The sequence below is a fragment of the Triticum aestivum genome, chromosome 7D, assembly GCF_018294505.1.
Source record: "Triticum aestivum cultivar Chinese Spring chromosome 7D, IWGSC CS RefSeq v2.1, whole genome shotgun sequence".
NCBI classification, from domain to species: domain Eukaryota; kingdom Viridiplantae; phylum Streptophyta; class Magnoliopsida; order Poales; family Poaceae; genus Triticum; species Triticum aestivum.
In genome coordinates, this window is record NC_057814.1 from 316876860 (window position 1) to 316891344 (window position 14485).

Sequence of the window (14485 nt, forward strand, 5' to 3'; positions counted from 1 at the left end):
GAAGCGAAGCCAAGGGGCAAGTGTGGAGCACCGCGGGCCCTAACCGCCTGCGGCCTTGATTGACGCGTGGCGACTGACGGGACGTGGGCGTCTCAGATCCCCACGCTGCCTCGGCAACTGCCCTCGATTTGACGAGACCCTGGCATATGCAGAAAAGCCATCATTACCTGCGATTGTGGGGGTCGCCGATTGGCCTTCTCCTGCTATAAATGAGGAGGGGGCGGAGCCCCCACTGCTCATCTCCTTCTTCCTTGCTACATGCTCCTTCTTCTTCCTTGCTTCATTGCTAGCAGTGACATTCATGGCGCCGGTGAAGAGGTTCTCGGCCGCAGAGAAAGGGAAGGCCCGCCAGGAGGGGCCCGACACGCCACCGCCCAAGAGGGGCTGCGGTCGCCCACGCAAGCACGTCGCGACCCCCGTCGCGGCCCCTCATGGCCGCAGCGGCGCCTCTTCGCGCGGTGAGAGCCACCCAGGTCGTGGCAGCCCCGTCGATGAAGGGAGGCGTGCCATGGTTGCGCAGCCTCCCCGGCCGCGCTTCCACTCAGCAGAGGTGCTGCCGGAGTTCGTCGTGTAGTCGGAGAACCCGGCCGGCACCTGGCTTCAGCTCCCGCGCTCCTTCATCGGTGAACTGCTGGCCGCGGGTCGAGGCGGTCTCTGGCTACAGGTGGACGGCTGCTGCAGCAAGGCTTCGTGGGTCGCGGTGGAGGTCTCCGTTGCGGGCAACGCAGCCCTGGTCCATGGTTGGCAGACGTTTGCCCGCGTGCACGGCCTGGGCAGGCGGTGTACCCTCCACTTTAAGTATGATGGTGACGCGACCCTCTACATGAGGGTATTCGAGGAAGATGGTCGCCGCGTCGGAATGTTGTCCTAAGGACAACGACGGGGGCGAGGTGCTCGGCCTTGGCAACGGCTGCGACGAGGGTGAAGGTGAACTCGCCCTCGGCGCCGGCCGCGGCTCGTCGAGCTACGGCAGCTCCTCCTCCGGTGATAGCTCCAGCAGCGGCAGCTATGATCAGCTGCCACGCCACCGTGCCCGCTTCGAGTGCGGTAGCGGGTCGTCTCGCCGCCACGCCTTAGTGAAGCACAAGGAGGGGTCTGGCTGAGTCTGGGAGGGCGCCGAGGGCCTACCCTCGTGAACCGCTGTGGGGGCGCGTGCCTCTTTTGTTTTGTTCTTTCCTTTCTTCCTGCACTAAAAAAGAAACAAGCATGGGTCCCTGCAAGGGCGTGTAATGAACCATGATTTCCAAGTCGCTATGTTATGTTTATTGTTCCTGTGTTGTGTTGTGGCATTCGTGCTTCATGTAGGTGCAGGGGGATAACTTAGCTTGGTGAGCCGGGGGTAGTTTCACGTCTCGTGGTGCGGCTCCTGGGACCTGCTGACACCTCCCAGCCGCTGGCTCAGGAGTTGTTGACCTCGGGAGTCGTCGTAAAGCTGCAGAATTTTGTTAGGTCATCCGTTGGGTGCTTATCCTTCTCTGTGCGAGGCTCCAACCATGGGCTAGTCATGGCCTGGTGCACCACGTCGCGGTACCCGTGGGGCACGGACTTAGGAGGAAGCGCCAAGCACGAGCTCAATCGAGGGCGCCTCACGAAGATTAGGAGAGTCGGAGCTCTCGAGAAACAGAGCTTCGGCGAGGAGTGCGCACACACCTGTCGAGCCCCTGCGCGACGCGCGCGAGGGAGAGCGTCGGGCAACTGCCGCCCTCCCAGGTGTAAAACAAGGAACAAGCGAATAGGCAGCAAAAGGAAAGGAAAACCCAGCCAAGCAATCGATAGAGAACACCAGAACTCCAAATTCCATAAAAAGGGGGCAAACCAAATACAGAAAGCAAATGAACAGCCGCGTCCGGCACCTAGTCTAGTCTTCTCACCAGCGCGGAGCTAAGTGCTGCCACTAGGACGTGGGAGGGAGCCCCCGAGGCCCGAGGGCGGCACTCCTGAGACTCTGGGGTGTGTACAACCCCACTCATTATTACGTGAGAGTGTCACGAGCGGAGACCTTCACAGGCACTGGGCCTTGCTTCACAGGCGCTGGGCCTTGCTTCATGGGTAGAACTTCCGGAGGTGTTGGATGTTCCAGGCGTTCTGGATGGGCACCCCGTCCCGCGTCTCCAGGCGCACGGCGCCAGGCCTAGAGACATGGGCGACCCTAAACAGGCCCTCCCACATGGGCGAGAGCTTATGCAGCCCTTCCCTAGAGAGCACCCGCCTTAGGACGAGGTCGCCCACCTCGAGCGTCCTGGAGCGGATGCTGCGGCAGTGATATCGTCGCAGCGCCTGCTGGTATCTTGCCGCTCGGAGCGTAGCTTCACGGCGGCGTTCCTCCCCCAGCACAAGGTCCATCCCCCGCATGGCGTCCTGCTGCGTCTCACCAAACGCCAGGACCCGCGCGGAGTGATGCTTGACCTCGTGAGGGAGAACCACTTCTGCTCCGTAGAAGAGGAAGAACGGGGTCTCGCCTATTGGCTTGGTGGCGGTGGTGCGGATGGACCACAGCACAGACTGGAGCTCGTCATGCCAGCCCTTGCCGCAGGCCTCGAGCTTCTTCTTGAAGGTCCTGGTCTTGAGGCCTCTCAGGACTTCCGCGTTGGCGCGTTCGGCTTGGCCATGGCTCCTGGGGTGTGCCACCGAAGCATAGCGATTGCGGACCCGCCGGGATGGTGCGGACGGCCTCCATCTCTGCCCACTTGGTGAACTTGTCGATGGCGACGTAGAGGTAGCGGTATCCCCTAGGCGCTCGAGGGAACGGGCCTAGGATATCTAGCCCCCAGACCGCGAATGGCCACGAGAGCGGGATGGTGTGGAGGCCCTGAGCTGGCTGATGGATCTGCTTGGCGTGGAACTGGCAGGCCTCGTAGGACTTCACCAGCTCGATCGCGTCGTTGAGTGCCATAGGCCAGTAGAACCCACTCCGGAATGCCTTACCGACCAGGGTTCGTGACGATGAGTGGTGCCCGCAGTCTCCGCCGTGTATGTCATCTAGCAACTCGTTCCCCTGCTCCCTAGAGATGCATCATAAAGAAATGCCATTTGGCCGCTTTCTGTATAGCTCACCGTCCTACATGCAGTATGCCGTGGCCTGTCGGGCCACACGCTCTACATCCTCCTCTTTCTCTGGCAGTGTCCCTCGCGTCAGGTATGCCTTGAACTCCTCGGTCCAGCACCCCTCCCGAGGCTCGAGCGTGAGGAGCAAACGAGCTCCTAAGGTCGGGCCACAGGCGGGGGCTCCCGAGGTTGGCGCCGGGGGAGCTCTTCTCGAGGCAGTGTTGGCTCCGTAGCAGGAGGGGCTACTGAAGGCTTGAAGAGCCGCTCCTCGAAGACGCCGGGCTCCTGGGGTAGGCGCCTAGATGCTTTCTTGGCGATATCGTCGGCTTCCTTGTTCGTGCCTCAAGGCATGTGTTGTAGCTCTAGGCCCAAGAACTGCTTCTCCATCTTGCGCACCTCCGCGAGGTACACTTCCATGTGCTCGTCCTTCAGTTCATATACCTTGTTGGAGAAGTTGATGAGGAGTTCCGAATCACCCTTGATGGTGAGGCGTTTTACCCCCAGGGCCACCGCAGCCTTAAGGCCAGCGATGAGGCCTTCCTACTCTGCGATGTTGTTGGAGACCTTCTCACCCTGCTGGAAGCAGAGCTGCACGGCGTAGTAGAGCTTGTCCTGAGTGGGCGAGATGAGCACTGTTCCAGCCCCCACGCCCTGGCGTGCGAACGCGCCATCGAAATAACTGACCCAGCCATCTGGCGCTTCACTTCCTGGCGAGAGGGATCGGTCCTCGCCTGCTTCAGGCCCCGGGGCGTCGGTCCATTCTGCCATGAAGTTGGCGAGCGCGGCTCCCTTGATGACCCTGGTTGTGCTGAACTCCAGCTGGAATGCTTGCAGCTCGATGTTCCATTCAGTGACTCTTCCTGCAGCGTTGGGGCTCCGGAGTACCCTCTCCAACGGATAGGCCGAGACGACCTTGATTGGTTGACCTTGGAAGTAGTGATGCAGTTTACGCGAAGCCACCAGGAGCGCGAGCAAGAGCTTCTGAGGCATGGGGTACCGTGCCCTCGCATCCCGTAGTACCATGCTGACGAAGTACACAGGGTGCTCGACAAGGCCGGGAGCATCGATGGAGCCCGTGTCTACTGGAGGTTGGAGCGTCTCCTGAGGTGATGGGACCCCAAGAGCCTGGTCGCCCACTGGGGCCTCTGCAGGCCCGAGAATGCCGCCTTGCTGGGCCTGATCACTCGTTGGCGTTGTTGCAGACTTTGCGGTGTCCTCTTGGTGTCGTATCGCCCCGGCTGGAGGCGTGGCACGGCGCTGCAGACTCATGGCCTGGCGCTCTTGCGGGACCGCCACTAGCGCCACGCTAGCGGAGTAGGGAGTGGCCGCCAGGTAAAGCACAAGGGGCTCGAGGGGACGAGGCGCCACCATCACCGGAGGGCTGGTCAGGTATCTCTTGAGGTCTTGAAATGCCTTGTCGGCCTTCGGGGTCCACTCGAACTGGCCCCTCTTCTTCATCAGCTTGAAGAATGGTAGGGCGCGCTCCCCCAGCTTGGAGATGAAGCGCCCTAGCGAGGTCACGCAGCCCGCAAGCTTCTGCATTTCCTGGTGAGGACGTCCTTGCTCCCGGGCATCTTCATGAGGTTGTAGGACGGATGAGTTGCCGCCATAAACTGAGCCAGGGTCGGGTACCCGAGGATGGCGTTGTATGGGAGGCCAATGCGGGCGATGTCGAAGTCGATCAGCTCGGTGCGGTAGTTGTTGCGGGTGCCGAAGGTCACGGGGAGGCGGATCTGCCCTAGGGGGCTAGTGAAGCCGCTGCCGACCCCGGAGAAGGGCTTGCTGGGGCGGAGCCGTTCAAGTGGTATGTGGACCAGGTTAAAGACCTCCACGGAGAGCACATTGAGGCCAGCGCCGCCGTCGATGAGGGTCTTGGTGACAGCTACGTTGCAGATGGTGGGCGTGCAAAGCATTGGGAGCATGCCCGAGCCGACGGTGGTGACGGGGTGATCCCCCGAGTCGAAGGTGAGGTCGGCCTTGGGCGCCGCCCATCCCGGAGGAGCCCCATGCCGTGCAGAAGCGGCGCTGATCTGGCGGAAAAACTGCTTGGCATGGCAGTCCGAGGGCGGTCCTTGCGAGCCACCGAGGATAGCCACGACGGCGGCAGGCGCCGGTGCCGCGAAGTGTGCGACGAAGAGGCCGTGCAACTCTTCCCAAGTGGCCATGGAGGACCCTGGCAGGTTGAGCAACCAGGAGCGTGGCGCGCCCGCGAGGGCCATGGGGAACCAGTTCGCCATGACCTTGTCGTCGCCTCCAGCTTCCAGGACGGCTTCCTCGTACGCCAACAGGAAGGCCGACAAATCCGCCGCACCATCAAAGCGCGATGACATCTCTGGCTTGAACTTGGACGGCCACTGCACCCGCTGCAAGCCGGGGTGAAAGCTCTGAGCCCCCTGGCGCCGTCGTGGGCGTCAGCCGACCCAGTCGGAGGAGCAACGCCGGCCATGGGGACAGGACGGGAAGGCGGCACCGGTGGAGAGGCGAACTTTGGCGTACCCCTACCTGGCGCGCCAAATGTCGGATTTCGGGTTCTTGGCAAAACCCTTAAGGTTCGAACTCTGGGGTGCACACAAAGATGTCTCCCTCACCCTAGCTCGCTTGCTCACCTCGATCTCAAAGCTCAGCACGTCGAACCCGAAGAACAAGGGACACAAGATTTTATACTGGTTCGGGCCACCGATGTGGTGTAATACCCTACTCCAGTGTGGTGTGGTGGATTGCCTTGTAGGCTGAGGATGAACAAGTACAAGGGAAGAACAGCCTCCTGAGGAGAGGTGTTCTTGTGTTGGGTGAGCTTTTGTGGTGGCTGGGGATGGAATGGGTCCGATCCGAGATCCCTCTCCCCCTTCGGTGGTAGCTAGTGCTATTTATAGAGGCCCTGGTCCTCTTCCCAAATGTTTAGGCGGGAAGGGATCCCACAACGGCCAATTTGAAGGGCGACAGCTAGTACAAGCTATCCTGACAAAAAGTGGTCTTCGCCTGCCAAAGGCTCTGGTGGTGACGCCGTCGTGGGCTCCGTGATGACCTCCGTCCTGTTGTCCTGCTGGTCTTGGTCTTGTTGCACCGATATGGAAACCTTTGCCTGAGGCCTCGGGACTCCTCGCCTGCGCTTGCTCCTTTAGCACCAAAGAGGAAATGGGTACTCTGTGCCCGCTGGCGCCCGCCTGGCGCTAGCCTGACCTTGGTTGTCATGGCTCATGTCCCGGGAACCTCGTGAGGTGCCCCTTGCCTTGATCTCTCCGCTCCTCTCAAGCCAGCCTAGGGAGGATGCCCCTGAGGAGGTCTTGTGTTGTCCGCCTCGCGAGGCTTGGCCCCTCGCGAGGGTCTTGAGTGTTTGCTGGTGAAGATGGGCAATACCAGGCCATTGGAGGAGCCACGCCATGGGCCGCAGGCAGGCAAGTCTGGGGACCCCCGTTCCCAGAACGCCGACAGGTGCTTCCACTTGGACATGGGTGGGAGCCCCCGTGAGGCCCGAGGGCGGCGCTGAGGGGACTCCGGGGCGTGTACAGCCCCAACTCATTATTACGTGAGAGTGTCACGAGCGGAGATCTTCACAGTCACTCCTTGCTCCTAGCGAGGACCCCGCCCGGCGCATCCCCCGACCACCATTGGGGCATCCAGAAACCAAGGACGAGACCAAGGGGCAAGGTGCTATGCTGGTGGTGGTCAGGCATTCGCAGGCCCTCTACCGGGGGAAGGGCTCGCCGGCGCCTTCCCCGCCGGAGGACCTACCTCTGGGCGGCGCACGCTACCATCATGGTGGTGCCCTGCACTGTGCGTTGCGGGGGGGTCTCTGGCTCCGGGCTCCCCGCGCGCAGCCCCCGATGCATTTCACCTATCTGGGGCAGGGCCAACGCCCTGAGGTGCACGACCACGGGCGTGGCTTGGTTCACCTGCGATCCAAGGTTAGCGCAATTGTGTCCCAAAGATATTGGTGGTACCCGGTGGCTGTTGCTGTCGAAGGCGCCGACGAGGCGTCGGGGTTGCTCGCTAGGGGCCTCGGCCTCGTGCGGCCCCGGTGGTCCCGATGTCCAGGCCGACGAGGGGAACGAGTGTGGGCTTCTTCCTTGCACGCACAGTGAGCCCATCAACGGGGGTGCGGGGGCACCACGGTCCGTCATCTCGAGAACGGCACTCGGTCCCCCTGCTTCGCTGTCCGCCATCACTGATACCAGGTCAAGACGACCGGGGGGGCGGCATTTCGGCGTGACCCCGCGAGGGGCCACTTGCTCTGGCCGTACCCCGGGGGGAAAGCATCTTGAGTTGGGCAAGCGGTGTCGTGGGCCAGGTTGCCATCGCGAGATCCCTCAGACCCCCAAGGAAGGGCATGCGGACACAGCGGGGGCGAGCGCGTGCCCCTGACAGCGTCCATGGTGTAGGCAGGGTGCAGAAGGGTGTTGCGCCCTCGCAGGCGGCGTCGGGCAGCTCGGCGACCCGTCCAAACAAGGCATCGTGGCCGCCTTCTGCCAGCCTGCATTACAGAAGCTCCCTTGCCACGATGAGTGCAGCTCGTGTGTTTGCCTACTCCCGGCGAGCGCGTAGCATCGACGCCACGGCGTAGCTTAAAGACCGCGTTGTGGCACGGTTACAGCGCCGCATGGGAGAGGGTGGGGTGGCCCGTGCCGCCAATGGTCGTCGACGCCGGCGGCCGTGCGCGCTGCGAGGAGCGCGGAGTGGAAAGCTTCGTGGCCGGGGGGTGCCGCACAAGCAGGCGGAGCAGCCAAATGCTCAGCATGAGCTCGCGGGTCTCCCGCCATGGTGGTGCTGGAGCAAATGGTGGAGAAGAGGCTTCGACACGCCCCTACTTGGTGCGTCAAATGTCGAATTCAGGGCTCCGCAGACCCAAGAAAGGTTCGAACTCTAGGGCATGTGCGAAGAACTCAATCTCTCCAGCCTACCAACTCGTCGCTCTCACGGCCTTGCTCGATGAACGGGAAGAAAAGGAACTCAGCAGCTTACCCAGGTTCAGGCCACCTTGCGGTGTAAGACCCTACTCCTGCTTTGGGGTGCATTAGCCTCACGAGGGGCTGAAGATGAACTACTATAGGGGAAGAACAACCTCAGGAGGTCTGTTCTCGGTCCTCTTCCTCCAAAACGAAGGCGGGAAGGGATCCCACATTGGCCAAGTTTGAAGGGGGACAAGAAGTACATCTTATCCTAACGAAAGGTGGTCTTCGCCAGGAAAGCTTATGGTCATGACGTTGTGGTGGGCTCGGTGATGACATTCGTCCTACCATCCTGGCGGTCTTGGTCTTGTAGCGCAGGAATGGAAACCTTTGGGTGATTCCTCGGGACCCCGCGCCTGCGCTTGCCTCCTTAGCACCAAAGAGGAAACCTGCTATACTGCGTCTGCTGGCGCCCGCCTGGCCTTCGTCGTCATGGCTCGCGTCACCCGAGCCTCGGGAGGTGGGTGCTTGCATAGGAATCTCCGGTCCTCGGGAGCTAGCCTGAGTAGGCCGCTCCCTCCGGAGGTCTTGGCGTTGTCCGCCTTGCAAGGCTTGGCCCCTCGCGAGGGTCTTGTCTTGTTGATGCCGAAGATGGGTCGTACCAGGCCGCCGATGGAGCCACGCCGCGGGCCGCATGCACGCATGTCTGGGTACCCTGGTTCCCAGAATGCCGACAAGTTTGTCGGCAGGGACTCCGAAGACACATTTGTCCGGGTTGAGCCGTATGTCATAGGCCCATAGGTTTTCGAAGGTCGGGCGGAGATCGTCCACGAGTTGATCAACTTTTTTGGTTTTAATGACCACGTCATCTACATAGGCCTCGACCGTTTTGCCGATCTGGGTTTCCATGCACGTTTGAATCATGTGTTGGTATGTGGCTCCTATGTTTTTTAACCCAAAAGGCATCGTGTTGAAGCAGAGTGGTCTGTAGGGGGTGATGAACGCGGTTGCAGCTTGGTCGGACTCCTTCATCTTTATTTGATGATATCCAGAGTATGCGTCGAGAAAGCATAGTGAGTCATGTCTGGCGGTGGCGTCGATGATCTGCTCTATGCGAGGTAGGGGGAAGGGATCCTTAGGGCAGGCCTTGTTTAGGTCCTTAAAGTCGACACAGAGCCACCATGACTTGTCCTTCTTGGGTACCATGACCAGATTTGCTAGCCACTTCGGATGCTTTATTTCACGGATGAATCCAGCCTCCAATAGTTTTGCCAATTCTTCACCCATAGCCTGCCGCTTAGGTTCGGAGAATCGGCATAGTGTCTGTTTGACTGGCTTGAAACCTTTGATGATGTTCAGGCTATGCTCCGCCAGCCTCCGTGGGATGCCTGGCATATCAGAAGGGTGACAAGCGAATACGTTCCAGTTTTCGCGTAAGATCGCGTGCAGTGCTTCATCAACTGCAGGATCCAGTTGTGCTCCGATGGACGCCATTTTATTCGGGTCTATCGGGTGTAATTGGAATTTTACTATCTCGTCAGCTGGTTTAAATGACGTGGATTTTGGCCTTTTACTGAGGACGCGGCCGTCCCTGTTGACTGTAGTATGGAGTGTTGTTAATTCTTCGGCTGCTAGAGCTTCGGATAGTGTTGCGAGGGCAAGCGATGCGGTTTTGTTTTCCGCTCGGAGGGCTGTGCTCGGATTGTTGGTGAGCAAAATCACGCCATTGGCCCTGGCATTTTGAGCTTCATGTATCCATAATGTGGTACAGCTTGAAATCATGTGAATGCATCACATCCCAAAAGGGCGTGGTATCCGCTGCGGAAGGGCATGGCGTGGAATAACAAGGGTAGTTATCGGGAGTACCGAATACTACGTCCAAGGTTATGTGTCCGGAGCAACGTGCCTCCCTATTGGGTATGATTCCTTGGAATGTGGTATGACTGTGCTCGATGCGGGATCTGTTGAGTTGTATTTTGTCAGCATGTCTTCATAGATGAGGTTTAGGCCGCTGCCCCCATCCATAAGTACTTTCGTTAGCCTGAAGCCATCGATTATGGGGTCGAGGACTAGTGCGGCGGGTGCATGGGTGGGGTGGGACCTTGACTCGTCCTTCTGATCGAAGGTGATAGGTGTGTCCGCCCATGGCTATGTGGCCATTACCTGATAGACTTGGCCGAGCTCTCGAAGAGCGCTTTTCCTTTGGTTATTTGAGGAGAAAGTCTCGTAAACTATCAGGACGTCGCCGCAAGGTGGCGTTGTTGATTGTCTATCAGGGGGTATGAGACCAAGTATGTTTTCACCGCTTTTGGCCACCTGCCTTACCACCCAACAAGCTCGAAACCCGTGAGTCAGATTTGCATTAAGTAGGGCCGAGTGTATAGGGCATGGTTTATCCAGCAATTCATCTAGAACCGTTCTGATTTTATTTCTTTTTTCGACGGGCTTGTGTTCGGGCGAACCTCTCGCGTGTGACCGCTTTGCTTGGGTTTTCCTGGGCCTCGGGGCAGGGACTGGCTCCCTGCGCATCTGCTGTAACCTCCAGGTGCTTTCCATGGCGCAGTATTTGTGTACCATGTCCGATAATTCGGCAAAGTTTTGCACGCGGCAACGGGCGAGGGCATTTAAGATCCCCACATCCCGGCAATTAAGTCGGAAACTTCGATTATTTCTTTGTCATGGCCGTCGATTATCTTGTTTTTTACCAGGAGAAATCTGGCCCAGTAATGATGGACCGTTTCTTCGGGCTGCTGCTTGACGTACAGCAGGTCCCATATGTCCGATCTTCCCGCATCCGAACAATATTCGGTGTGGGAGGTGGGTGGGAAAGTTTTGAGCGATCCCGTGTTCTGTGAGTCCAGGGCATCGACAGCGGTGAGCCGTGCCTGGGCTATATCCGGATCTAATAGCGCAGTGTTCGGGTGAATGCCTGCATGTGGTTGGGTCGACTCAAGGTAAGATCTTGTATCACAGGCCGAGTCTGAACTTTCATCTTGGCGAGTGTCTGTATCCGGGCTGGAGACCCGGGTGTATATTGTCATAAGCTTCGGGGATCGCGATCCCTCCGTCCTTTCTTAGATGGTAGCGATGAGGTGAGGGATGGGCAGGGTGTGGATCTCTCTATCGTCGGGTTTAAGTTTGATCTGGTCATTGGTCGTAGGCCTGCTGACGGATATTCCCATGGCCAGGAATCGATCCAAAAGGTCATTTACCAAAGAGGTCCCCATCGGGGACATGCCTCCCGGGTGTTCGGCAAGACGTTCTTCGGACGCTTCGATAGGATCTGACTTTAGGGACGGATCCAGGGCTGTGTTGGTTCCTTTTACGCCTGCTGAACCCGAGGTCAAGGCATCGGGCTCAGTGGGTTCTTCATAAGCAGGGCTTCACCGAGGGAAGACGCCGGATTCTAAGTTTCGGTGGCTAGTTTCGCGATCGGCGGTGAGGTTTTCAACCGGTTTAATCATCCGGTGAGGTCAGCGCGGAAAGTGATGTTGCGAAATGTAAAGATCTGGTTGGGGATGAAGATGTCCCTGGCTTTGGTGGAGTTTCCCACGAATGGCTCAGCCATCGATCCTTTAGCGATCTGCAGTGGAACTCTCAATGAAAGCACCAATGTCGGTGTCAAAACCGGCGGATCTCGGGTAGGGGGCCCCGAGCTGTGGATCTAGGATCAGTGGGGAACAGGGGACGATGAACACAGTGTTTACCCAGGTTCGGGCCCTCTCGAAGAGGTAAAACCCTACGTCGTGCTTGATTGTATTTGATGTATGATGTGGTTACAGAGTAGATCTACCTCGAGATCAGATGAGCTAAACCCTAAATCGATGAGGTGATGAATGTAGCTCTAGCCCTAAAGACTAAAACCCTCATGTTTATATAGGCACCAGTAGGGTTAGGGTTACCTGTGATCGGTTACAACGAAGGAAAGATCATGCTAATCTTGACTTGGAGGGCACACCACGACTCCCTAGATCTCCTGTCCGGTCACGGGTCCACGCTCTAGCTTGGGCTCCTAGTGGCCCACCAGTTCGTCCCATAGCTAACGAGTCGACGGCCTGAGGACCCGTTAGTCCAAGACTCCCTCACCTTGATCAAGCACTGGAATGCTTCAAAGATGTTGGACTATTGCCCTTTGTCACTCACAAGGAACATTGAAATGATGAGTTAATCCTCCAATTTTATGCAACTCTCCACATCTTAGGCTACAATAGGGAACCAAACACTTGGGTTGTTGAGTGGATGATAGGTGATGTACATCACAAGGTTCATACTCGCAAGCTACTTGAGCTCACAAACCTCCCCACTCCTAGTGATAACTAAAATCCAAGTTGTCAAGCCTATGAGAATGAAGTTGAAAGCATCATCCATAGACCTGAGCCAAACATGACTAAGATGTTCACAATGATGAAGCCATTGTCCGTTGAACTGATTACCCAAGGGAGTTTCTTATTAAGGACCTTGAGTATTTGCCTCGCACTATTTATCACCTTCTTCGGCATACTCTATGGCCAATTAAAGGGCATTCCTCTTCAGTCAGGCTAGAAAGCGCCATGAAGACAATGGTCTACTATGTCCTCAATGGCATAAGATTCAATATGCATAACTTCTTCATTAGGCAGCTTGCAGCTTCATGAATGGATCTTTTTGGACTAAAATTCTATGCGCCATGGATCATGCGCCTAATAAAGCTTTGCTCCTCCGTGCAATATGAACCCTCTAGCCGTACTTACCACATTTTTCTGCCTAAAGTTGATGCCCCTCATGAAGTCAGTTATCCTTCAGCAGATAAATATCCAAGGCTTGTGGAACCAAGCCACTCTGCACACATGGAAGCCATTCACATTCCTAATGCGGCCTCCACTATTGGTCTCGCTGGTTAGTTTTGGCAACCTCATCCCGCAAATACTGAAGCCACTACCAGCACAGTACCCCAAAGGCCTCAGAAGCATGCAAGAGTGATGACGGATAGGGAACTTCTAGTTTCCCTTCATCAAAAACAGGACATGCATCATCTATGGCAGAAGCGTCAGATGCAAAGTCTTCTCACTGATGTCAATCGCATCAGAAACTTATCTACCAAAAATAAAATGCGCTTGTCGCTCATGAATCCTGCCACTGTGCTTGGAATAGCCTCATGCTTTTATGCTCTGAAGATGATCTTGCAGCCGATGGCTTCAAGGAAAGCTTCGGATTCAACTGCAAGCCCCCGTCTGGTGAGAAGTGGCATGCTAAACCTTCAATTGAAGACTCTGAGTATTCATCTCCAGCCCCCACCGTTCATGCTCGGGTTGTCGATGAAGAAGAGGATGTCACTTCTCCAAATATCACTTCACTTCGAGATGCTGCACCAGGCATGTCTGCACCACCAAACTCCAGCGTCGACCCAGCTGCAATAACATCTTCGCCGCCTCCAGGGGATGTTTAGACGCCCTATGTCTTCACACCGTTTTGTTCATTCGATGACAAAGAGGGAGAATTAAATGGGTTATTATTCTTCAAGCATGCATTATGGGCCTGGATTGGCTATATTTTGTTAAGTTTGCAACTCTTGTTCTTGAACATTTGTTATTTTGGGGTTGTAAACTTAAGTCCTGATGGACATCTTCTACATTTGCCACTTTCGTTTCTTGCATGTTGCCTTGATTAATTTTAGGCCCATGAAGTCATTCTGCAAATGCCCATTTCTCGTTATGCGTGTCATTACCTTCAAAGTATTCTTTATATGCACTATGATTTGACTTCATGGAAAGAGGGAGATCTTCACAAAGTAAATCCTGCCATGTGCATTTGCATTCGAAATCAAATTTGTAACATCCCAAATTTTCAATTTGGAATGTTATACATTAGATCATCATTGCATAGCATATTTTATTGCATGCTGGCAAATCCTCGAAAATCCTAAGCAACTCAAGGACCCTCGGAGAGATTTGGGATTTTTCCCGGTTTTCATATTTGATTTTTATCAAATAATAAAACGAGGATTTTTGGTTTTAATTATTTTTCTCTCCGAAAAATATTTCATATTAAAATAAATGAGAGGTGAAAATATGACTTCTCCAAAATAATTGAAATATTGGAGGAAAATTATTGAAATCAAATATTGGATTTTATTCGGGTTTTATTTGCAATTTTAAATGCATTAGAAAAATTGCACGTTTTTAAAACTGCATTTTGGGCCAAGAAAAATGTTCATCTTGTTCTAATTATTCTAGTTAGACGGTGAAAATTTGTTTTAGCATTTTTGGATTTTTATTTATTTTTCTATGATTTTTTTAGATTCAGCGATATTATTTAAAAAAACGTCGAGCGCGCTGACTGGGCCGAAGCCCAGCCGACGGCCCAGCCAGCCCCGCGCCTCGTCTCCCTCCTAGAGTCGGACGCCGCCGCCGCCCGAGTCCCGCTCGAGCAGGGCCGCCGCCGCCTTGCCCCCTCCCCCACGCCACCCCCTCCCCTCCTATAAATACCCCCGACCTAGCCCCCTCTACCTCACCCCGTTCCCCACCCCGAGGAGCCCGAGGCCGAAGCCCGACGACGGAGCCGAGCCGCCGCCGCCG